At 44.5% G+C, this 26,621-nt stretch overlaps 1 protein-coding gene across 1 annotated transcript in view; it reads right to left on the reverse strand.

Moving 5' to 3' along the window:
• PLAT (plasminogen activator, tissue type) overlaps nucleotides 1–19,039 on the reverse strand; it is a 106,265-nt gene extending 87,226 nt beyond the window's left edge. The window contains exon 1 of the mRNA XM_063420157.1: nucleotides 19,032–19,039. The gene's annotated coding sequence lies outside the window, so the exon portion shown is untranslated. The remainder of the gene's footprint in view (nucleotides 1–19,031) is intronic.
• Between the last annotated feature and the right edge of the window lie 7,582 nt (nucleotides 19,040–26,621).

Genomic DNA, 26,621 nt, shown 5'->3' on the forward strand with positions numbered 1-26,621 from the left:
CTGATGTGTTGAGAGCTGATATCACCACAAATTATGTTTGCAGACTTCATCTTGTAGGAGGCAACGAAACAAATCTGTTGTTTGTGAACCTTGGTGGGAAAAGCTAGGAAATAAGGATGTCTTAAAAATGAGATTACAGATGGCATTAGCAGTGACCTGCTCAAGCACCAGCCCCTTTGGCTGTAAACACTTCAAGAATATTTGTCATTAATATATACTTTTGCTAATGGGAAAGGGCTGTAGCTGAGTACTTCCTATGACAGCAATTTTACCCTGAAAAATACAAACCTAATGAAAACCTCCCTGTGGTGATTTGCCAGTTTAAATTAGATGTTTTGATAAGGCCAGAAAATGTAATTGAGACTTCTGTAATCTAAATTAACAGGGAAGATACCAGGTTGATTTGATGTGTCTGAAGCACTTCAGGGCTGTTTATTTTTGCTTCTTTCACAGAGGGTTTGTTTGCTTTTTACTTGCTAATAGGGGATGTTTTGAAGTCTGGACGGTTTGGGTTTCCAGGGGAAAGGCAACTTCTGTTTTTAAAACAAACAAAAACTCATCCTTCTCTTGGAGAAGGGAAAGTTTGCTCGTTCTTTGCCTCTGTGCTCCACCCTTGGAACAGAAGGAGAAATAAATGCTGGTGCTGTTCACATTCCTCTCAACAAGCAAAGCCTCTGTTTTTAGAGGCAGAGCAAGGGAAAACTGAATTTTCCCAGGTTTCCAAAACTGCTGGAGATGATGTTTTATGATGTGGTAAACACAAAGATGAGTCCATAATAATATTAGTTAAAATTAAAGTTGTGAGGAGTTGACTTTCTACCAATATAAAACAGTGTTGAGTGATGAAATCCAGACACTGCTAAGTCTCCAGCAGCCGTGGTAGGAGAAATCATCCAAAAAAACCTGAAATGTGATTACAATGAGCACCAAAATGTTCTGCAGCAAGGAAATTGGCATTTACATGTCTGACTTGAGGGGAACTCGGGAGGCACTAAAGGCCAACTGTGCTCCTGCAGATCTCCAGGGTGAAACTCCTGATCTTCCACAACTTGGCTGAACTTTGGAAATTAAATATTGCCCACTTGAATCCTCTCTGCCTGCATTCCAGCTGCCATCCCAGTGCCTCAGCCTGGCACAGAGGATTTTATCTGGCAGAATAAGTCAGGGCAGCTCTCAGTGAGAAGGGTTTTTCCTAACCCAGTTACACACGTGGCAGAAATGCACCCCTGGATTCTGGAAATGCCAACACCAAAGAGAAATATAATATATTTGTTATATTTCTTAGAACTTCTGGTGGCTTGTGGAGTCCTGAGCGATGAATCCTGTGAAGGTATTGGCAGCTGGGTCCCCCAAATCCCCACTCACACAATCCTGTCACTTCCTACAGCAATCCCTCCTTACATGATGCACGTGCTGGTGTTCCTCAGCAAGAAAGGCAGATTTCAAAAAGCTTTTCTTGGCGTTTAAAAACAAAAATGACAGCTCTGCTAAGTTGCTGAAGGTCAGTGTACAACGGCATGACATCGGATATGACACCACTGCTAATCTAATCAGAGGAAAACAGATGTGGGAAGCTCCCATGATTTCCTGCTTATTAGGATTAGATTTGTCCTGTGATTATGAGTCTCTTTTGCCTTCTGGAGATATGCATGCTCAGACAATACTCTTAAAGATGCATTGGAGAATTATTAAGAGCTGGTTTGTCAGAGCATCTTCCCTATCTGCTGTTGGCATTAATTTATTAATGAGATAAATGTTATCCCCTTCAGAAGTAATTAGGACAACTGTTTTATGTGCGTGAGCATCCCGGAGAAGGATGAAAATGCTACAGATCTCATCATCTTTGCCATTTTTTCTGAAGACAATTAACTGGGTTAAGCAAACTCTGCCTGTGAGAAACCAGGGAGGCCAGACCTTCAAACAGTGCCTGCTTTTATTTATTACTTACTGTTTAACATCACTCGTGTGTTTCTGTTTCCAATGTCTCCTTTTTCCCACTTGACTGGATTTTTGCTTGAATATTTTCCGGGGCTAAACTCCTCCTTAAGCCTCTCCACTTAGCAGAGCTGATATTTCTTGTGGTGCAAGACTGCAGAGTTCAGTTTAATTAGTACTCGTGGGGTGGTTACAAATCATAAACCTCGGCTGCATCCTGAGTGGGAGAACAGACTTAAAAATCTTATTTTACCCGTGAATTTATGTTGTGCAATCACACAATCCTTCCCTGGAGCTGTCCCAGGCAGGGTGTTTATCCTTTCTTGGTGCCTGACAGCGTCACCATTATCATCAACCTGCAAACAAGAAGTGCCAAAGGTTCGTTAATTTTAAACCGCGGGGTGCAGAAGCTGCCAGAAGGAGTGGCCAGGTGAGCGTGGAGACACATCAGGGGTTGTTATCACAATCCCCAGGACTCCCATCTGGCCAGACGAGCTCTCCAGGAGCAGATGTTCCTCTGCCTCCGCAGCTGCCGCCGCAGCCGCGGCTCCTCGGGTTAACAGGGAAACCCAAGGTTGAAGGCAATGATGTCTGAAAATAAACTCCAAATAGGCGGCCTGGTGGGAATTGCGGGGCTGATTAAAAAGAGCAGAACAATCTCTGGTGGTGTTTAAGTGCACCTGCTGCTGTGACACCGTCCCAAACCTGTGTTCCTTCGATCCAGCTTGTCCCCGTGTCCTTCCCTGGGAGCAGAGGTGGGGTGGGTGGGGTGGAGCTGTTGTAATGAGTCAGCCGAGGCTCCATCATCTTCATGCAGGAAAAGCCAATTCTTTATTTTCACAACTCATTTTATACAGTTCTTACAGACCTCGTCAGCAACTCTAATTAGTTAATTGCTTTCTTCCCAGTTACTCTATTGGTTAGTAAAAGGTATTTTACATGTCCATCAAATCTCTCTATTCTTGGATTGTTTACATTTTTTCTTTACTGAATCTCATGGGATAAATCCCTTGTTATTGCAGGTGCATTTGTTTTCCAACCCAGGAGTAGATTGTTATGCTAACAAGTTTCGCTATTATTCACTTGTTATGCTAACGAGTTTTCCTAACAAGACTGTTTTTATATTGGAATTTGTAAATTACTTAGAAGAGGTGACAGGCTGACTTTGTCAACTCAGCAGAGCAGGCCTGATTTTATGAGGCCTTTCTTTTATAATTCTTTTACCTGTCACGACATGGAGCTAGGAGGGAAAAGGAATTTTAAGTTACTTCTGGAGCCTAAATCCCCCTTTTATATTTTTGCTGATCCCTTGTGACGCTACTCCAACATCCCTCAAGCATTCCCCTGGGGGAAGGTTGGAACCAAAAGACGGAGCTGCGTAAAGGCTGGCACCCAAAATGATGGAGCTGTCCAAGGCCTGCCAGGTCTGAAACCGGAATGAGGGAGCTGTCCAAGGTCTGAAAAACGGAATGAGGGAACTGTCCAAGGTCTGCCAGGTCTGAAAACGGAATGAGGGAGCTGTCCAAGGGCTGCCACGGCTGAAACCAGAAGGAGGGAGCTGTCCAACACCTGCCAAGGCTGGGCCCAGCAGGACGGAGCTGTCCAAGGTCTGAAAATGGAATGAGGGAACTGTCCAAGATCTGCCAGGGCTGATACCAGAAGGAGAGAGCTCTCCAAGGGCTGCCAGGTCTGAAACCAGAAGGACGGAGCTGTCCAAGATCTGCCAGGGTTGAAAACGGAATGAGGGAGCTGTCCGAGGTTTGCCAGGTCTGAAACCAGAAGGAGGGAGCGTTCCAAGGTCTGAAAGCAGAAGGAGGGAACTGTCCAAGATCTGCCAGGTCTGAAAGCAGAAGGAGGGAGCTGTCCAAGGTCTGATACCAGAAGGAGGGAGCTGTCCAAGGTTTGCCAGGTCTGAAACCAGAAGGAGGGAACTGTCCAAGCCCTGCCAAGGCTGGGCCCAGCAGGACGGAGCTGCTCGAGGTCTGCCTGGGTGGTCACAGGTCACGAACCCAGCGCTGCTGTTGCAGAGCCCGCTCTGGCTCCGGCTGCCCTGAGCTGCAGCGCTCACTGCCCCTCACTGAAACGGCAGCACAGAGCACCTCAGCAGCCTCTGGCTGCTTTCATCAGACAAGGATGGGGCACAGATGGTGAATCCTGCAGTCCCTTCTCATTTCTGGTTCTTACAGAGAAGGGCTGAGGGGTCAGACCCACGCGCTTTGCAGCAGGAGCTGCGTCTGCCGCACTCCGTTGGTTTTACTTTTGCTTAACAGACCGTAAACAATTTGTTTATACAGACAGCTTTTCATCTTCCACAGTGAATCATCAGCGAGCTCTCCTGGGATCAGTCCCTACTCCGGTTGTTGCTTTTCGTTTATATTCCAGGCTTGGATGATTTAGATCATCAGCGTTTCCATCTCAATTCCGAGGCAGCTGCTTTATGGCCTTTTCCTCGCACAAAGGATCTTGCTAAAAATCTACATTATGGGCCTGGCAGATTAAGATTTGCTTCGAAATACTTCGATGTGAGGTAGAAAAGAGAAGTCACGACCTATTTGCCACGGAGAGGAGAACCCCAGTCCATCAATGCTCAAAGCACGGGCCACTCTCTCCGAGCTTTAATGGGGATAATGATGAGCTCTCACTCTGTGTGTGCTGAAGGGAAAGAAAGTGGGTGGCACAGGGCACTGTGTCCTGCACACAGAGCTCAAAGACGTGGAAATGACCAAATGGGCTGAGGTGATGCCCTGAAGGTGACAGAGTGACCCCGTGTGAAAGCACAGCCAAGGGGTTTTAGCTAAGCACTGGAGTTTTGTGAGGGAGTCTGAATTTTGTGAGGCACAGCCCAAACCCCCTGAGAAGGGCAGCCTGGGCTTTCAGAGTGGCTGGAACCAGAGAGAACTGAAGGAAAAACCTTTGATTTGCACTTTAATTTTTAGTCCATCTGCATATCATCCTACAGGGCGAGTGTGGCACAGGATCCTCAGAACTGCAGGCTGTGTTTTGAGAAGCTTGTCTTTAGTTTTAATTCTTAGATATTTTAAATTAACTTTTTAGCTTCACATCTCAAGTTGGATGCACTAAGTGTGGTCCCACCTCCAGTGGCTGAAAGACTCTACAGTGACTGGCACTCTTCATATTTCCATCAGGTTTTTAGGGAGGAACCTCTCCTCCTGGAGCCCAAAAAATAAATGAATTTTGACGAATGGCATTTCCCCTGAAGTGTCACTGAGCTCTCGGGGTGATTTCCCTTGCTGAGCTGCAGAAGTAACTCAGATTAACAGCTCCTGAGCTTGCATTTAACCTTAGAGGGAAGGAGATGCTGCAGCTGCTTTGTTGTGAAAAATCCTGGGAAAAAATAGTGAGATTACTCCTTGAAACTGCACCAAATGTACTTAATTCAAATTAAGCCTTGGAAGGGACTGCTTTTTCCTGTCAAGGTGTGTATTTAAAAAAGTACTTTGGAGCAAATAATTCATTATCCTCTCACCTTGCATTTGATGATTGCTTATAATAGGAGTCCACTTGGAGAAGCAGTTGGCTTTTTCCTTCATTATATATACATAGACCCAAAGAATTTTTTATACTCCAGTAAACATAATTTGTAGTTCATGACGTGTTATGAGTTTCTCGTTGTATGAATGTCTTAAAATGAATTTATAAATAATTTTTATGGTTCAGTGAGAAAAGCCATTAAGGTGTTTTAAATGTTTGGAAGTGCAGGAGTTGAAAGAGTGGGTTGATATATGGGGTGCAACGGGAGTTGGGAGCTGTGCAGGAATGCTCTAGAGGAAATCTAGAGGGCTTCAACTAAAAATTATTAAAATTACTATTGGTAGAAGCAGTGCAGAAGAGAATTTAAAGGTGAAAGGACATGAAAAACATTCAAGTAATAATATCACAGTGTTCACTCACTTACTGTGATCTATTTAGATCAAGGTAAATGTTAGATTCATTTCAAATGTTTAAATAATTCTGTGAAGGTCTGCAAATAATTTGTCTGCTAAGTCACTGTCCCTGCCCCACACCCTGGAACTGTTTAGTCTAAGAAATGCCACTTGTGACCCTGTAAAAATACGGTGGTGGGATCCAGGCTTGTCCTGAATTTCTTAATTACTCTGGACAAAAACATACATAAGAAAACAACTGTATTGTGTGACTCTGGGGATCCTGGAGGTGAATTGACCTCCCTGAATTTCCCTTTTCTCCTCCAGCATGAGGAGCACGGCGCTGAATCCTTGGGAATGAGTGGAAGGTGAGCGTGGCACCGTCTCTGCTGAGCTGCGGAGACTTCCTGCCATGAATTCCTCAATCACTTCATTTGGAAGAAGAGCAACTGCTATCAGCTCTAATTGGCTCCCACGTCCCAGGGAAAGGTCTCTTAACTATTTTTCTGTGTTATTTTTAATTAACTTGGAACGAGCGTTTGTGCATAGAAATCTCAGTGCAAACGTGCACGAGCATTTTTATACCTCCCTCCAGCTGCCACGCTCTGCAGGCAGGGGTTTTGTTCCATTCTGGATGGAACATTCTCAATTCTTCCCAAATTTCCTGGGAATTGTACTGGGATGGGCCAAGGGGGCAGGGGAGGGGCCAGGGCTGCAGCAAAGGGACAAACACCAGGAGCAGAACGTCCCTGAATCCCACAGAATTCCATGAGAATATGGAATTAAAAGGGCATAGAGTGGCAGGGCGCAGGGAATGGCTTCAAACTGCCAGAGGGCAGGGCTGGATGGGATTTTGGGAAGGAATTCCTGGCTGGGAGGGTGGGGAGGGTCTGGGAAGGAATTCCCAGAGGAGCTGTGGCTGTCCCTGGATCCCTGGAAGTGCCCAAGGCCAGGCTGGGATAACGGGAACTGTCCCTGCCCATAGCACTGGATGGGATTTAATGCCCCTCCCAACCTAAAGCATTCAAAGACTTTATCATTTCTAGGTACTGTTTATTTAATTGTCAAAAGCAAATTATTCAATCTCTTCACATTATTGTAGCCACCAGCTAAACGGCTCCATAAAGCATAAAAACCTGGTTATTGGTTATTTCAAACATCGGCTGTGAAGGTAATTTGTGACTCAGAGAATAAACTGGAGATTTCCAACCTACTGTTGATAAACTGAGAGAGGAATTCATCCTCCTGAGGATTAAAATGTCTCAACTTTTGGACATTTGGATAAGGACATTTTGGACATTGGATGAGGAATTTTGTGTAACTGCACGTGTCATTAATTTAAACAAATAACAAAAGAAATAAAGCCCCACACAAACCCAACAACATTAACAAAATCTTTTTTCTTTTTTTTGCAGAACACTCCCCTGCTGGAAAATGAGACCATTTGGACAGAGAATCCAGAAGTGACCCCTGGTTTTGATCTATCCCCTGATCTCAGATCTCTGGGTTGGAGATGCCTCAGCTGTGCAGATTTTTAGGGAGGACAGGTTGGCTCACGGGCTCTCATTGGAGCTGTCAATGAATGTCTGAGTTGGCTTTTCCTTTCAGGAGCCACTTCCCTAAATAACACATCTTCCACACTGGGATTGCCATGACAACAGTTCATTTTGAATTACAAAACAATTAGATATCAAACCCCACGTAATCCATCTCCAAGTAAATCTGTGCCAAGAGGCAGGTAGGAACTTCAACGTCTTCATTTTGGGGGATTAAAAACCCTGCCATGATGTGATGGAGAACTAAAAACCTCCCCAAACTCTTATTTAGATAAAAATGCTCAATTCCCCCTTGAATGGGTGTCCTGTAAGAAAGTGCTTTTGTTTTATTAAAACAAAAAAAGGACAATAAACGCCTCTCTTGTCCCATGCAAATTCCTACACAATAAGCTTTAGTAGGAAATGATCACTTTGCCTTCTAAACCCCATTATTGTGCAGCTTCTTAAATATTTAATTTTCATAATGAACACATTTCAATGTTGTCATGGACGAAGTTGGTTTTGCAAATCCCTTGTAGGGCTTGAAAAACCACCACCCCAATTTCGGGCATGTTTGCCTGCGAGTAAAGCTTGAAAATGAGGAGTTTTCTCGATTGCTGGAGCTCCACAGTAAATGTCAGTATGAATAGAATTAGAATTTTTATATATCACCACCCCTCTCTTCTGCTGCAAGTAGGCAGCAAAATGCATGTGCTGGCTGATGGTAAAATGTCATTGCTCTGTCATGAGCACTTGTGGGTATAATCCAGGTGTGGGGGTGATATTTTCTCTGCTCGAGGTCACCTTGGAAAAGGGCATGGAGAAAGGAGGGAAGGATAAAAGGTGTTCTGTGAGCTGGAAAAGATGGTAGAAATTCTGCCTGCACTTCAAAGCTGCTGTTTGGGAGGTGTTGGTGGAATTGAACGGCGAGTTTCTGCTTAATAATTTAATTAATAGGAATAGAAATGCTTTTTACACAGGTGGAGTGGCCCTGTGGGAGATGCCTCAGTTGGAGATGTCTTCACCACTTGCAGGGCAAGTTTGTCCAAGCTCTGTTTCCACAGCTAAAGGTCAATAAAGATTCGTGTGGTGGTGCAGAACTGCTGGGAGGACAATAATGGCACAAACTCTGAGTAATGCTGAGCCAGTTCTGGGTTTGAAATGAGCTTTTTTCTATCTGACAGGAGATGGGGGCTGCCAGGGTGGAGGGGTCGGGCTCTGCTCCCAGGAACAGGGACAGGAGGAGAGGGAACGGCCCCAGGCTGGGCCAGGGGAGGGGCAGGGTGGTCATCAGCAGGAATTTCTCCAGGGAAAAGGTTTTTAAGCAGTGGAAGGCACTGCCAGGGAGGAGGTGGGGTCCCCATCCCTGTGATGCCTTCAGTTTTAGCATTTCTGTTTTTCAGATTCTGCCCAGGGTGCAGCTCTGAGCTCACACTCAGGCTCACTCAGCTCCTCACACAGCAGGGACACAAAACAAATCCTGTTCCTGCTGCACCCCAAGGACAGCTGGGACAAGGGTTCAGCCCAAAAGCACAAACAAGGGGGGCTGAGGGAGGAACGAGAAGGATGGGACTGCAGAACCTGGGGCTGCAATGGGACAGTGAAACCCCAATGTGCAAATGGACCAGAACTTAGAAAAGTGGGAGACCTCGGGACCAGGGGCCCATTTTGTGACCATTTTGTGTCTATTTTGTGACCATTTTGTGTCCATTTTGTGATCATTTTGTGCCCATTTTGTGCCCATTTTGTGGCCATTTTGTGTCCACCTTGGGTGCAGCCCTGCCCAGGCTCTTGTCCTGCCCAAGGTTCACCCTAAAGCCCTTTCAATAAATCTCTGCTTTATTCTCCAGCTCTGCCCAGTCTCTGCTCCAGCTCAGCCTTCCCAGGGCATCACCTGGAGGCGTCCCAGGAATTCCTGGAGGTGGCTCTCAGAGCTCTGGGCTGGGGACAAGGAGGGGACTGGGCTCAGCTGGGGCTCGGTGATCTCAGGGTCTTTTCTGACCTCAGGGGCTCCGCGGTCAGGGTTGGCAGGGCAGATTCCCTCCTTGGCACTTGTCACCGGGTACTGTCACATCCCTGTGAGAGGGACCCTCCCCTTGAGGAGGGCGAGGGTTTAGGGACATCTTGTTCCAAGGACAGAGGAGCTGTGACTGAGCTAAAGCTGGAGGGGATGAAGATCTGCCGTGAGGATGAGGAGGTGGAGCTGCTGCCTGTGCTGAGGGTGAGGCAGGTAAAACACCCCCTCCTTGTCCTCAAAACTCCCAGGGATCAGCACAAGGTCATCCCCTGGCGCTGCCGCTAATTAAATCTTCCATTCACACAAGGAACTTCCTGAAGTGTGTGACTTTTATTTTGATGGGTGCTCTTCTGTTGCGTTGAGAGCAGAAATATGGACATGTGAAGCTTAACAATTAATTTGCTATTAACACGAGGGAACATCAGCATTTAATGAGAATGTTTTATTATTTTCTAAAGAATTATTACAGAATATCCAATCAACAGATCCTCCTTGCAAGCACTGACCACTGATAAAGGTTCCTGTATCTTTTTTCCCCCTCCTCCACCCAGGATTTAGTAAGTTTTTTCCAAAGTAGGTGTCCACCTAAATCATTCCTGCTTTTTCTCCAGGAGGATGGAATCTAAGTCAGGGATTTAATGTGCAGTTGAACCCGCAGGTAAATTTTTTTGCATAAAAATGTGAGCTGAATAAATGAATCCGGGCTATTTTTTGTTGTGAACTGTTCAATTTTGGGTGATTGCATCAGAATGCAGGGAAGTTTTACCAAGTGAGTAAAGTTTAAATTGAATTTCCCATGAACACTGGAAGGATGTCAGCAGCAGGCTGAGGGTCTCTTCGTCTTAATTGGGATAGTCTGATAAGGAAAATTTTATTCCATGTGTTGATTTAAAAATAAATTATGGCAGGAGGTAATCTGAAAGACTTCAACACTCATTTTTACCCTCAACTCAGCCCTTTCTTTTCCAAAGTACAGATAAAAATCGATAAATAATTATATGGAATCACATTGTTAACTAATACAATTTCCTTCTTTTTAAGGCAGTTCCTGCAGAAATGATATTTAGGACCATATTCTATATTCCTAAGGAATATTTTAAGAATAATGGCATAACCAGGTTAAGGAAATTCTGTCATGCAAGAAGGATTTGAGTCAGTATCAACAGTCACAGCTGTTGATTGGATATTCCATTGTAATTTTTTAGAAAAAAAATATTCCTATGAAGTGTTGATGTTCCTATGTGTTAAATTAATAAATTAATTAAGCTGTTAAGTTTCACAAGTCTAACATGTTTGGAAGGCCACAAAGGAAAATGATCTGATTTAATTTTAAAAAATAAAATAAAGCAGTGAACAACTGAATGATTGAAAGCAGGCTCGGAATTCAGCTTTAGTTTGGATTAACTGGGAATATACGAGCTAATACCATTAATTAATAACTACAGAAATAATCTAATTGGAGAATCACTTGCTTGAAACAGTGAAGCAAAAAAAGTCCACACTTGGCAGAACAGGTACAGAAATTTTACAGGTTACTTCAAAGCAAGAAAGACCCAAAGCTGTCAGGAATATTTCAATTGCCCCCTGTACAAAGGACGTGCAATTAAATAAGCAATTAGTTATGGATTATTCACTCAGCTTGACTGCTGGATATTCGAGCAGCACGTTAACCTTGAAATGACTGGGTTTATAGCCCTTATTGTTCACCAAGAAATTAAACCTGCATTAAAAATCTCACCCTACCTGGGCTTGATCTTGTAAAGAAATTTTTGCTGCTGATTGTTGCTCTCAGCAAGGACAGCGAGGCAGCAGGGTGGGACAAGCTGGAGGCACAGATGGAAGATGATCCTCCCTGCCTAAAATGATGTTAAATAACTGGGGGGTGAGGGAGAGGGAAGAAGAGATGGGGAACTTCCCTTTAAAAAGGGAAAAGCTTTGCAAACTCGCAGAACCATGGAAGGGTTTGGGTTGGAAGGGAATTTAAATCCCATCCAGTGCCACCCATGCCACGGGCAGGGACAATTCCTACTGTCCCAGGGTGCTCCAAACCTTGTCCAGCCTGGCTTTGGACACCTCCAGGTAAATTGTTTAGGATTTTTTTTAAACAGTCAGCCTCTAAAGTTCTTTGTCCAGGTCTCACTGGGTCCAGCACCCAAATGGAAGAGTCCCGTCCCTGTCTGAAACTTCTCTGGGGCTCTGTGCATCACATCCTTCCTGTCTGGATCCCCTGGTTACACCTGTGCTGCCAAACTGGCACCAAAAACTGTCATTTGGCAATATCTGGAAGGTCTAAAATGAGAGGAACTAGATCAGAACTGAGATTTTTTTCAGAGCTGTGTTTACACGTGCACCACCCACACTGGGCTGTCCAGCAACAAAAGCCACGTTCACCATCTGTGTGCTGGCACCTCATTTTTCTTCTTGTCTAACCAGGTAATCCATTTTCGCAGGAGAAAAGGGAGTTTTTTTGTGGGAAAAGGAAAAGCAGGAGGTAGTTCAGAGGTGCTGTTTGCTGTGCCCTGCTGCCTAAACCACGATTGCTTTGCCCAGAACTTTCTGTCCTCTGCACCAGCTGAGCAATACGAGGGTTAAACGCCTCCTCACATTTCCCCATCCATCCATCAGCAAACACACTCCAGGTGCAGCCAGACAAATAAACAGCACATGGGAGGGCAGTGAGCTGTGTGAAACCACTGAGAGGACACAGACCCAGACCCTAAAGCTGGAGGGTGGCTCAGGACGTGCTGCTGGTGGGGACAGCAGGGTGTGGCACGGTGACACCCTGTTCCCACAGCAGCTGATCCCGTTTCAGGCACAGCTCATCCCTCCCTTCTCTCCTGCTCTGATTCACAGGCCAAGCTGTCCCGTTCCTGTGGGTTTTTTACCTTTTTTTCTTCTGTTAGAGCAGGGATTAAATGCTCAAGAGACGCAGTTTGTGTTCAGACTCAGATGTTTATTAATTCTTATCTATGTTACAGTCTCACAAGCTGTGAGTTCTAACTAACAAAGTCAAAAATGGCTCTAACTCTTTACAAGGCCTTTTAAGCACAAATTGTCCAATTATGAAATGACACCTAAATTATTTTTACTTTTAACCCAATAACCAAACACCCATGGCCTGCAATGCGGATTTTTCTACCCAATTACAAAAAAAACCACCCAGACCCATGGAGAAGGTGAAGAAGAAGAACTTGGCCTATGCCCTAAATTCTCCATCTTGCTTTATCTCTATTACTGTATTCTAAACCCTTAAACTCTGAGTTTTGCACCCTGTGCTGTCACACACTTCTATCCAAACCCCACACCCACAATCCCAGCGCTGTCACTCAATTTTGGGAGCCTGTTCCATGGCCTCAGGTCAATGCAGAGTTTGCTCGGGGGTCAGCACAGAAAATCTGAAATTCTCAGTGCCCAGGGTTCCCTTCTGGAAAGGGAGAACAGGTCAGACCAGAACCCCCCTTCTTCTTTGTGAGACTCATTATTGTTTAAAGTGCTGGGGGAATTCCACTCCTGACTGTATTTGTCACCTCATCAAAGAAAGCAGACAGGAGCAGGCAACCAAACCTGGGAATAAAGAGGGTTTTCTTCTGGTTTCTCACCTTCAAGTTCATTTCCAGTGCATTGAGACAGAGCAGGGCATTGCACCAAGCACTGTAATTTATAATATAGAGAGATGTAATTTATAATATCGATATACAGTAATATAAGGGTGGAGAGAACCTGGCACAGGTTGCCCAGGGAAACTGTGGCTTCCCCATTCCTGGAAGTGTCCAAGGATGGATTGCACAGGGCTTGGAACAACCTGGTTTAATTAAAGATATCTCTGCTAATGGCAGAGGAGTTGGGCTGGATGATCTTGAGATGCCCCTTCCAGCCCAAACCGTTCTGTGATAAAATCCTGGTGGCCGAGCAGAAAGAAAAGATAAAAGTGAGTTGGTTTCACATTTCCACTTTAATGCTTAGAAACCTAAGAAATTTCTCACTGGACACATCATCCTCTCCAGGGATCTGATACCTTTCCTGGCACGATTTCAAACCCAGGAGAAGCTCCTTGGCCATTGCAAATTGTGACAGTGCTGTTTCTCCCAGGGACTGATGAGTTTCCTCATCCAGAGGGACTAAAGGATCTCCAGCACAGACAATAATCTTTATGTCCAGGAATATTTAGGTGTTTAGGACACGTTAAGATTTCTGCTACATTTTTAAACATTTTTTTTATTCGAGGCAGCATAAAGAAAAAGCAGATGTGTGACTGAATTTAGCAGTTTCTGTGCTTCAATAAAGTGGAGCAGGGCCAGGCAGAGCAATTACTCCCCCCACACCTTCAACAGATCACATTAAAAATGAAGAGTGAAGTTTTCATGGCTTAAAGGGAGAAAACTCTGATTTGAATTCAAATAAATCAGAAGCATTAATGTGTTTGAGAAATGAGTTTAATGATGTATTTAAAAACTATTAAATTAATGTTTCTCATTAGTGGCACGGCTTAATCATTCTTTGCAAGCAGAGGGAAAAAAGTAAAGCAATATCGTAAAAGATCAAATAGTGATTCAAAATTAATTAATCCAGCATTGTATAAATCAGGTAGCTTCAATAAAAGTACTAGTTCAATATTCAGTTCTTACAGGCAAAATTAAAAATAAAAAATGCCTTAATTAGTGCCTTTTCATTCAATCCACCTGACCTATTTATTTTTAATTGAGCTACAGGGTGCTAAGCACACTGTGAAAGTGCTAATTGCAGTAGTAAACTTTTTAACATTTCCCCCTGGACTCAATACCTTGTTTTGTGGGAGAATATCTCAGAATAATGGAGAAAATCGGTGTCTTGCTGTGCTGGGAGCTGCAGCTGCGTTTCCTCTCCGGCTCCCGACCTGTTTCATGTTGTGCAAACACCTCGTGGCTTTTGCTACCACGAATTTGCTTTGACTGTGTCAAGACTCATCTTGTAATTTGTGCTTTGTGAACTCCTCGGAGCTGCTGGAGTGACAGCAGTGAAAGAGCCTCTGTTATTATCTTTAAAAATTTGTGCAGTTCAAACTGCTTGACCAGGCTTTTAATGAATTATTACTTTTACATTACATTTGTGCCGATCTACCTCTTTGCACTCCTTGTGATCCTACGAGCAGATGTGTTGTCTAAAATCAGGTTTATTCCTACTGGGAAAATGAAAGGGAAATCAGAGCAGAGATCTAGGATCTCTCAAAATAATGAGAAATATGAAATACCTGAGTGATTGTCTTCTGCTTCACCAGTGTTAGGGGCATAAAGGCTTCATATATTCATATTTTGGTCCCAAAATATCTTTTAATTGAGCAAATTATTCTCATTGAGCAAAATATCCTCATCATTCCTCTGAACACACAGAGGATCCCAGTTGTCCCTCTCACACACTGAGGTAAATACTTGAACACACATTTTGTAGCCCAAGTGTCCCAAATACGACCCAAGCTTCCACATTTCCTATTTTTTTGTTTGTAAAAGAAATGGGAACACGTAGAAAATATAAATCCCCTGGAGAGTGAGGATGGTGCTGCTGCTGCCCTGAAACTGCTGAGCACAATGATGAGACACTGATGGCATTCTCCACTCTCTGAAAAAGAAATTTGTCTCATCCAGCAGACAAAAAACTGCTGAATTTCCACATGAGAGAGGTTAAGCTCAGCTCTTCCTCTTTGTTCCAGGTTTTTGTGGCATTCCTGGAATTGTCCATGAATGTCGAATGGGGATATCTGGGAAATTCTAAACCAAGATGAGCTGCCTCAGCCTGACCTCAGATCACACTGCTCGATTCTCTCGCCGTGCCAAATGAATTTGCAATAAAGAACTTCATTGTTTATTGATTTTAGAGATGGATGTGGACATAAATACTGCTCTAATTGTTTTACATTTCCAGAATTGCGTCCCAGCTTCAAAAGCAACCTCAGACCTCTGAAAGCTTCGTGCTCAACGCGTTGGACCTGATGTGACACCAGGCTTTACAGAGAGGGTCTGGCTGGGTTTGAATGCTCTTAAAACCACATTAATGCTTTTTAAGTGAGGATTAAGTGATTGGGATGAGGCAGAGACAGCTCCCCGTGAGCCCACAGACCTTCTCTGGTCTTTGAAGTGCACAGAGTTAATCCAAATATTCATCCCTGGAACACAGACCAACAGGAGGGCTTTTCATCATGGAATTTGGAAAAACCAGAGGTTCTCCTGGCACCTCCTGCTGCTAAATCAGAGTTCTAATAATTTGCTTTACAAAGGTAATACAGATGATTTTAGATATGGATTCAATTTTCAAATGCCCCCGAGCTTTAAGCATCCACTTCAGTAATCCCTTATTGGAATTTGGGTGGGCTTTATACAGTCCAAATTAAAAGCTTTGTTGAACCTAATTTAATTTCTTCCACGATTTAATGTGGAAATGGCAAAGAAGAGATAATTGCGCTTAAGTTAAAGAAATCTATATGATAAATTAAATCTCCAAGATTTCTGGGAAGGCCTTGTATTCCCCCAACAAATCTTTCTCCTGGCATTGAAATAACCTGAATATTTTTCCAGCATTGAGGTGTTTCCCTCCCCAGTGTCCCTGGGAAGTGGGGAAACCTCACATTTTGAGCTTTTCTTTCCAAAAGTGTCCTCAGGTCCTTGGGAAGGTGATGCTGGACCCAAGTGCTTCTGCAAATCTCTCACGGTTTCCTCGATGACACTTCAGGGCTTTTTTGGGAGACTTGGGAAGAGGGGTCCTGATTCCTTCGGGAAGGGCAAGGACAAGATCCAGACCTCTGAGACTCTGCCATGAGATTATTCCTTCTTCAAGGCTGTATGGGAACAATTTTACTTGCTGCAGACAGGTTTCTAACTTAAATAAAAGGAATAAATCCCCGAGGAACAAAGTGCTGTAAAGTAAGTGTGAAAGTTTAGGAATATCACCAGTCTCTGTTATTTCTCCCGTGTAATTCGTGCATTTTTGGGGTTTCTGTGCATTTCTTCCAGTCCTCCCTGCAGAGGCATTTCTTACAAAGCTCCTTTCTCAGCAGTGTGTTATTTATGACGCTCTAAAGGTGTTTTGCTGTGGACAACTCGTTCTTAAATGTTAATGCAAATAAATTGAAATCTCTGGTTGCAAACACTGGAGGGTGTTATAACGCATAATAAAAACTCCTTTCCAAAGCTCTCCTGAACGTGTAAATAAAACAGGAGGTGGTTCAGCCCGCTCTTCTGAGGAGTCTGCCCACATCCAGAGAGCAGTTATCAGCTAGAAAAACATGATTTGACCCTGGGACTCAGAGCGAGGTTTCAGGCCAATCCCTGCCCCTCCTCAGCCTGGCTTTGCAAAGCAAATCTCCACTCTTAGCTTAATTAGGGGCTCCCTCATTATCCAGGGAGTTCTGAGAAATGGCTCTTGAAGGGTCAGCTCTGGTTTCAGCGTGTAATAAAGAGCCAATCACCTGTTTGAGTGATTAAAGAAAGTGTATTTAACTAAATAAAGCCCTTTTACGCTGAAATTGCACTTTCTGTGTGGTTAACAGAGAACATCTATTTCTCCTCAAATTCAAGCTTGATTGTAACCTGGAATTTGCTTTCAAGAGCAGATGAACCCCTACATTAAAGTGGTTTTTCTCTGGAAGGGGAGGAGGGAAGAGAACAAGAGCCATAGATAGCAGTGAGGAATTGGGGCTGATAATGTTAAACAGGAGGGCACTGGAGGCTGGCCAGAGGAGTGGGAATACTGGGGGTACATTTCAGCAGCTGGAAAATCCCCATAGAGTGTTGTAGGCACAACAGTTTTTGGTTTGAAACCACTTTTGTTGCTACTCTAAAGCCTTCATAAACTGTAGATTGCCAATGAAAAACCCCTGGGTTACTGCAGCAGAGAATTGTGCCCTTGAACAAAATGTTGGGTGAGGCAAAATCAAAGGATTGATTGCTTGGGCAATCTCACACTGATGAGGATCAAAGAGCATCTGCACCACTGGGGTGACCCACAAAGGCTGGGGACCCCAGAACCGAGCACTGGACTTTTCTACCTAGAGGAAAAACGTATGCTAATGTCTTTACAAATAATTTGGTGGGTGAAGGTATGAGTGTTAACATCTTAGAAATGGGTCTTAGAAATGGGTCTTAATGTCCCTACTACATTTGGGCAGCAGGTTCCTTACCGGGCTCAGGTAGCCAATCCTGACATAGACAGGGGTCTGCATAAGCCTGAGTTTCTGTAGTCACAGTCTGGGTAAAAGCTGCAGTCACAGCCTGCACACCAATCCCTGCACTCACACCCTGCACACCAATCCCTGCACAGCCTGCACACTCATCCCTGCACACCAATCCCTGCACACCAATCCCTGCACTCACACCTTGCACACTCATCCCTGCACTCACACCATGCACACTCATCCCTGCACACCAATCCCTGCACTCACACCCTGCACACCAATCCCTGCACACTCATCCCTGCACTCACACCCTGCACACCAATCCCTGCACACCAATCCCTGCACTCACACCCTGCACACCAATCCCTGCACACCAATCCCTGCACACCCTGCACACCAATCCCTGCACACCAATCCCTGCAGAGCCTGCACACCAATCCCTGCACTCACACCCTGCACACCAATCCCTGCACTCACACCTTGCACACCAATCCCTGCACACCAATCCCTGCACTCACACCTTGCACACCAATCCCTGCACACCCTGCACACCAATCCCTGCACACCAATCCCTGCACACCAATCCCTGCACACCAATCCCTGCACTCACACCCTGCACACCAATCCCTGCACACCAATCCCTGCACACCCTGCACACCAATCCCTGCACACTCATCCCTGCACTCACACCCTGCACACCAATCCCTGCACTCACACCCTGCACACCAATCCCTGCACTCACACCTTGCACACCAATCCCTGCACACCAATCCCTGCACACCAATCCCTGCACTCACACCCTGCACACCAATCCCTGCACTCACACCCTGCACACCAATCCCTGCACACCCTGCACACCAATCCCTGCACACCCTGCACACCAATCCCTGCACACCAATCCCTGCACTCACACCCTGCACACCAATCCCTGCACACCAATCCCTGCACACCCTGCACACCAATCCCTGCACACTCATCCCTGCACTCACACCCTGCACACCAATCCCTGCACTCACACCCTGCACACCAATCCCTGCACTCACACCTTGCACACCAATCCCTGCACACCAATCCCTGCACACCAATCCCTGCACTCACACCCTGCACACCAATCCCTGCACACCCTGCACACCAATCCCTGCACACCCTGCACACCAATCCCTGCACTCACACCCTGCACACCAATCCCTGCACACCAATCCCTGCACACCCTGCACACCAATCCCTGCACACTCATCCCTGCACTCACACCCTGCACACCAATCCCTGCACTCACACCCTGCACACCAATCCCTGCACACTCATCCCTGCACTCACACCCTGCACACCAATCCCTGCACTCCCTTCACACTCATCCCTGCACTCACACCCTGCACACCAATCCCTGCACACCAATCCCTGCACTCACACCCTGCACACCAATCCCTGCAGGCAGAGTCAGGGAATGGTTGGGGTCAGGGTGGCTGAGCTGTGAAGAGGAATAAACCAGGAGCCTTTTCATGCTGTGATCAACAAGAATTCTGTGTCTCTGCTCATTTCTACCCTCTGACAAGAGGGCTGCTGCAACATGAATTAAGTTGAGTGACTCCTTTGTCTCCTTTGTGGACATAACCTCTGTCATTTGACGATTTCCCTACACCATCCTGCTCCAATAAAAGGAATTTCATTTTATCTCTCGAAATCCCACATAATTTCCCATCAAAAAGCACACCAGATTTTCAATACCATAATTGCAGGCTATGCAAAATATCAATCATTGTCTAATTTGAATTGATTGCACACCCTCTGCTTGAAGCGACAGGGCTCAGCCATGGAGCCCACCTGGAGGCAGCGAGGTAAAGTAAAATTTTAGTGTTCAAAACCACAGCAAATCATTGCAGATTTGGGGATTTAGCTTTCCCAACATTTAAATTTAACACAAAGCAGAGGCTAGAGAGGAATTCAGCTGGCTTTTAGCCGTGGGTGTGAGTGCAGGCACAGCAGGGACAGGCAGGATACAGCCTTAGGAACAGCTGCAGAGGCCAATTTGACAGAGTGACCCCGTGAAATCACTCGGTCCTCACTGGTTTGGTACAAGAGCTGCCGTGTGGCTCTGGTTTTCTGCTTCGGGGGAGCCAGGAGGTGCTGGCTCTGCAGCTCAGTGGCACAGCAAGGCTTTAGGATGTGATAACAAAAGGAGGGGAAGTCAGTCCTGCCTGCTCATCCTTTATTCTAATCAGCCTTCTCTCTGATTTTCTGCATCACAACAGCACTGAGCAGGGTGATGTTGGCAGCAGAGAGGCTGAAACCTTCTCTCAACGCAGGCAAACATTCCTGGGTGTTATAAATGACAATATGGTATTGGCTTTTTCATTTATGCATTAGCTTTTGCATATTATTATTAATCACAAAGATGTTGGTATGGTACAATTTATATTTCCTTTTAACTGCTTTTTGGTATAGTATAATCTGTGAGTTTATGTATAGCTTGTATAAATAGTAAATAGTCATTTAATAAATATTTCTTAGGCCATAGTGTAATATTGAAATAAAAACTCTGTGATGTTAAAATGCTTTTATGTAACTAACTTAGAAAATGGTGTAAGATAATTAGGTAGTTCCTCACATTTATCTGAGAGATCAGATAATGGTGACAAATACCAGAACTCAATACACTGACTCCTCGTTATCAGGGAATGTAAAAACAACAGGGATGGAACCAGGAGAAGAAATAAAATATATTGGTTTAATCTACAAGATGGCATGAAGACAAGTCAAAGGTTAAAAACAAGCAAAACAACATCTAAACTCAAAGGAATGAATATGTATAAACTCCTATGAATATGCATGTACCCCCTGTAACATAACACATAAAAAACATTTTTTAAGATAAAGGTGTGCTTTTGGCAGACAGCCAAGCACCTCAGCACTGGATTTTACCCCTTTTATCCCTTATTAAACTTTTATTAAAAATTCGAAAGAGTGAACCTTGTTTTTCACATGGGCAGCAGCAGCTTCTGAGCAAAGTGAGGTGGATGGGGAGGCTGGGCTTGGGATCCTCACTAGCAAGGCAGGGAAGTGAAAATGATGCTGAATTTGCCAGCAAAACCCTAAATCCTGGAGCACAGAAAGCTTTTCTACACACACTTCAGGTGTGTGGAATCCTTGTGTGAAGAATCCCACACGGAAAAGGCAAAAAGTCTGTGGTAAATGTATCCCCTTTGATGTGAGGGAAGGGAGGCTCTTGGAGAAAACTCACTGCTGGTGCCTCTGTAAACATTTTAGTCAAATGGACCAAAGTAATCAGAGAGACAAAAGTGGGAAAGTCAGGGGTGTTGTGTTTTATCTTCTTTTTTGCCAGGATTAAATGTGTTAGATTGTATTTCTTGTTCGGACTCAGATGTTTATTAATTTTTATCTATATTACAGTCTCACAAACTGTGAGTTCTACAGCACTTTTAGATAACAAACTAAAAATGGCTCCTATCTCTTTCTCTACAAGGCTTTTTAAGGATGAACTGTCCAATTAAGAAATGACACCTAAATTATTTTTACTTTTAACCCAAGAACCAACCACCCGTGGCCTGCAATGTGGATTTTTCTACCTAATTACAAAAAAAACCACCCAGACCCATGGAGAAGAAGGTGAAAAAGAAGAACTTGGCCTCTGCCCTAAATCCTTCATTTATATCTATTTATAGATATAAATAGATAATAGATAATAGATATAGATAATAGATAATAGATAATAGATAATAGATAATAGATAATAGATAATAGATAATAGATAATAGATATAAATAGATATTGCTTTATATCTATTATTGTATTCTAAACCCTTAAACTCTGAGTTTTGCACCCTGTGATATCACACACTTCTATCCAAACTGCACACCCACAATTCCAGTTTTATCATTCAATTTTGGGAACCTGTTCCACGGCCTCAGGTCAATGCAGGGTTTGCTCAGGGGTCAGCACAGAAATCCTGAAATTCTCAGAGCCCAACGAGAGGAAAAAAAGCCCCAACAATTCTGAGTGGGCCACGATCAACTCGGGGTAACCCAGTGCTGAAAGCTCGAGCCAGGATAAGCCTGGCCCATTCTTGCCTTTCTTTACTTTGCTATTTATTCACAGGTCAACAAGAGCCACTTCAGAGAGAGCTCTGTGCTCCTCTCCTGCCTGTTAAAATCCCACTCAGCCCAGAGCTGCCGGGTGAGCCCACAGACGAGCAGAGCCACTTGTGAGGTTACAAATCGAGTGGTTGTCTCGATTTCCATTTGTGCTGGGAGCTGCTTCAAGTGCAGCTCGTGTCAAAAAAATAATCGAGCTCCTGGAGTGGCTCTTGGGTTAATTCAGCCAGGCTGGGGCTGCTGCTGGTGCTGCCTTGTTGTGTTCTGTGCTCACCTGGAGTCAAACATGCTGCAGCAATATTCGTTAAGTGCCTGGCTTAATTTCACCTCCAATTCAGATTTTATGAGGCAGTTGTGTGTTAGTTAAAGGGCCTTTTGAAATGACTGAAAAGATCAGGTGAATTTTAAAACAGTGGATGTTTAAAAGCTCATTGCTATTTTAATTGAAGTGAATTTTAATATCTGAAAGACATCTTTTTTAATACATTAAAGATGTTTAGTGCTATTAATTGATATGGAACAGAGTAGCAGTGAATTTATTATGTGGTTTAAAATACCAACTGGTGTTAAAGCTATTTCTGCTTTGCATTTCTATTAAAGGCCAACTATAACTTGCTATAGAGGCTGCTGGAGACCTGACTATTGATTAAATTACCTTCCAATGAGGGCTCACTGTCAGGCAGTGAACATTCCTTATAAAATGTGTAGGAAAATCTCTGGTTTGGGAGCACCAGGGAAGGCTGAAATTCTGCTTTATCAAGTGCCAGTTAAAGAGATGGTTTGGCTGATGGAATAATAAGGTTACTGACGAAGATTAAAAATTATGCTGCGACAAGAGATGGTTTTTGTCAACCTAGTGCTGGTTTTTGGAAAGTTTTTTATTTATTTTTATTTATTCTGCCCACCATGAAGCATCCCAGCAGTCGTGTCTCCCTGGCTAAAAAGGCTGGAACAGGAGATAAGGGGGGTGAGTGGAAAAAATCAGGGTTAGATGAGGATCTCAACTGTGGCCCCTTCTGTAAAATTAAGGGAATTTGCCTTCTGTTCTCTCTGCTTTTACCTTCTTGCTCATTTAAATACAAGCTTTTCAAGGAAAGTTATATAAAAATCTTGACAGCTCCTTATGGCAGCTCCATGTGATGAGAGGATCAATCATTCTTCAGCTTTTTCCCATTTCCTATGCTGCCTTCAGAGCCAGAGTTTGCTTTTTTCTCCAAGAAAATTGTTTCCTCCTCAGGCCTCTGCTATGGAAATTCACTTTGGGTAGTCTGAACATGTTGACAGTGACAAAAAAATCTGGTCAGAGTGTGGAAAAAACGGGTGAATGTTCTCAGAAAGACTCTGGTTGCTTGTTTCTGGTGGGATTGAGGTGCAGAGGCAGGGACAAGGGATGTCTCTGCTTCTCTGGATCCAGAGGCAGATGAAAAAGCAGATTGGTCCCAAAACACTCATGGGTGTTAAAAAGGAAATTTTATTGACTCTTGTTTTTCACCCCCGAGGCTGGGGACAGACATAAAGTGGTTTGTTAGAACCGCTTCGAAAATCTGCAAGAGCTTCAGGTAGCAAAGTTTTCTTTTTTTTTTTCTCTCATAAAAAAATAACCAGCAAAATTTTCACCTTTCCATCTTTGAAATTTGGTTTAATATCCTCTTATTTTGTCCTGGCTGTGGAGACGATGACATCCCTTGGGTGAGGATCAACCCAACCACCCTCTCAGCAGATCCCAGCCTTGACAACGTTGGGATTTAGGATCTCCCACAAATAAAATCTGTAGGAATGAGCCCCAGAGTGGACATTTCTCAGCCAGCCCTCCTGGATCCCCATCTAGAATGGTTTGCTGTGGATGAAAGTTGTCCCTGCTGGGGCTCTCCTGGGGCTGAGCTGAGCTTTGGGGGAGCATCTTGAGAAGGTTCCCAACTCCGCAGGGCAGAAATGTTGCCCCTCTTTGCCTCTTCTTTAGACCAGCTGTGGATCACGTTTTAATTCCCATTTCAAGGTGCCACAGCCTCCAGGAAGGCACAAGAGGAGTTTTTAAAGGTTCATTAAGTCACTGAACCTTTAATCCCAACGAGGGATGTCTTTGCTGATGTAATTCATGGAAGAACCAGGAAAGGATTCTAATAAATCCCTGAACTTCAGAGGGCATAACACCACTGAAGGACATAGCTCTAAATTATTTAGGCACAGTGTTTGCTCTGCACTTCTACCATTCCTCAGGTGAGGATTTATCACTTTTTAGTCCACTCAAATACCTCAAATGTGTTTGATTTGGGAGGAGAAAGCAGACAGGTAGGGAAGAAAAATGGCTTTGCTCCCTTTATGGAAATTTAAGTGATGCTCCTGGAGTTCCCTTTCAGCAGAGGACTCCAGTGAGATGTGTGAGATCATTTATTTCAGCAGTTACATTCTGCTGAAATAAATCTTATAACAAAGATTTTAATGTGAATATATTCTTGTGGTGCAAGAGGAATTAGAATAAAACCTGTGTACGTTGCCTTACAGTGAAAACATCTGAAGTTAAATATGTATTAATGCCCTGTGAGAAACATCACTAAAACCAAGTTTTAAGGACTTTACAGGCATGAAGGTGCTTTTCAAATAAATGAGATCAATGTAGGTGTGGCCTGAAACAAAGATTTCACTTGTGTATCTTTATGAAAGGAGATAAATCACTTGGCTTCTCAACTCGATACTTAGAAATAGAAATTATTTTTGATTCATAACTTCACATCTATGTAACAACATCCGTTTCTAGAGGCAGCAGAAGGTTGTATCTAAATTTTTTTGCACCAAATCCTGAGTAACTTTCAAGGAAACAGTTTGTCCCATGATGAGGAAGAATTAATTTAGTTTTAAAGTTGATATTCTCAAACATGGGAGGGATTTAAGAGCAGCTCCCTTGAGCCTCATGGCTGTGACATTGCAGACAATCTTCCCTAGACTTTAAAAAAAGGTGGAAAAGCAGAAATCCGTACTTTGGAACTTTTAATTAAAGCACATTCTTAATTCTCATCCAGATTCAGAGTAGCCTTGGGTCAACTTGTCGCCTTCCATTTCTGAAGGATATTAAAGTGCACTGAACAATTGGGCTTTCTGGGGATTTAATACAGTTTAATAAATCCATTTTAGGCCCCGATGCAGATTAGCTTCATTGTGTTCATTTGTAAAGACAAAGGTTCCTGAGTGTGGGGGGAGGAATTTTCAGCAAACTTTGCTTCAACAACAACAACAAAAAAGACTTTTTTTTTTGTGTGTGCTCCAGGGGCATTTGACAAACTGGGGAACAATAAAACGTGCAAGCTTTAGCCAATTAATCCACCCATTATCTGCCAGGCAGTGTGGCCAGGCTGAAATCCATTCTGCAGGGGATAACTCATTCAGCAGGGCTTAATCCTCCCCCATCTCGCCCCAGATGACTTTAGACTTGCATAAATTTTTCCATTATTTGACCAGCTCTTCCAGGGCTCGGCCTGCTAAGCCTCTTTTGTCCCGTGCCATTGCTGCTTAGCATATTTTTATTCCAAAAAAAAAAGGTTTTTCCCAGCTGTTTATTTCCAAGCACCACCAGCCTGCCTCTGCCTCGTTGGTTTTTTTGTGATTTTTTTTTTTTTTTTGAGGGGGTGCAACAGGATTTGCAGATGTTTGAGTAACTCTGCACAGGGCTGGGTGAGTTGCAGGAATTTGGGAAGGAGGTTCCAAATGAAGTTCAGGGGAATGTGGATTAATCCTGGGTTAATAAAGAACAACAGCAGCGTGCTTGGAGCTGAAATGGGGAGACAGAAGAGATGTCACCCTGCCACTGTCCCAAATCCCTGCCCCTGTCCCAAATCCCTGCCACTGTCCCAAACCCCTGCCCCTGTCCCAAATCTCTGCCACTGTCCCAAATCTCTGCACTGTCCCAAATCCCTGCCACTGTCCCAAATCCCTGTCCCTGTCCCAAATCCCTGCCACTGTCCCAAATCCCTGTCCCTGTCCCAAATCTCTGCCACTGTCCCAAATCCCTGCCCGTCCCAAACCCCTGCCCCTGTCCCAAACCCCTGCCACTGTCCCAAATCTCTGCCACTGTCCCAAATCCCTGCCACTGTCCCAAATCTCTGCACTGTCCCAAATCTCTGCCACTGTCCCAAATCCCTGCCCCCTGTCCCAAACCCCTGCCACTGTCCCAAACCCCTGCCACTGTCCCAAATCCCTGCCACTGTCCCAAATCCCTGCCACTGTCCCAAATCCCTGTCCCTGTCCCAAACCCCTGCCACTGTCCCAAACCCCTGCCACTGTCCCAAATCCCTGCCACTGTCCCAAATCCCTGCCACTGTCCTAAACCCCTGCCCCTGTCCCAAATCCCTGCCACTGTCCCAAATTCCTGCCCCTGTCCCAAATCCCTGCCACTGTCCCAAATCCCTTCACTGTCCCAAACCCCTGCCCCTGTCCCAAATCCCTGCCACTGTCCCAAACCCCTGCCCCTGTCCCAAACCCCTGCCACTGTCCCAAACCCCTGCCACTGTCCCAAACCCCTGCCACTGTCCCAAATCCCAGCAGCTTGGAACAAAGACCTGGCAGCTCTTTGCCAGCCCTGGACCCATTTGCATCTTTTGTCCATCCCAAAAAATGCTCTGCATGGAATTTGTGGGTGCTCTCTGAGCTGAAACTGAGGAAGGAGAGGAGGTGGCTCCTTTTGTCATTTTACTGTGACTCTGCTCCGGGCCTCTAATGCACTTCAGTGGAAGAAGAAAAGAATACTGAAATATTTACAGGCACATTCCTGCTTTTTTCCCCTCCACTTCATTCTTTCATTAAGCTCGGACAGTAGCTCAGGTGGCTCCTTCCCCAGAGAATTCAGGAGTAGAGATGATTCCTCTACCTGCACAAGCCCACTTTGAAATATTTAATCTTTTAAGCAATTTCCATCTGCTGGAAATGCAGATCTTTGCTCTCTGAACCAGGAGCAAGCCAGGAAAGCTCCAGCACAAGACCAGACGATGCCATCCCTGATTTTATCACCTT

This window comes from Prinia subflava, chromosome 29 (assembly GCF_021018805.1).
Source record: "Prinia subflava isolate CZ2003 ecotype Zambia chromosome 29, Cam_Psub_1.2, whole genome shotgun sequence".
Classification (NCBI taxonomy): domain Eukaryota; kingdom Metazoa; phylum Chordata; class Aves; order Passeriformes; family Cisticolidae; genus Prinia; species Prinia subflava.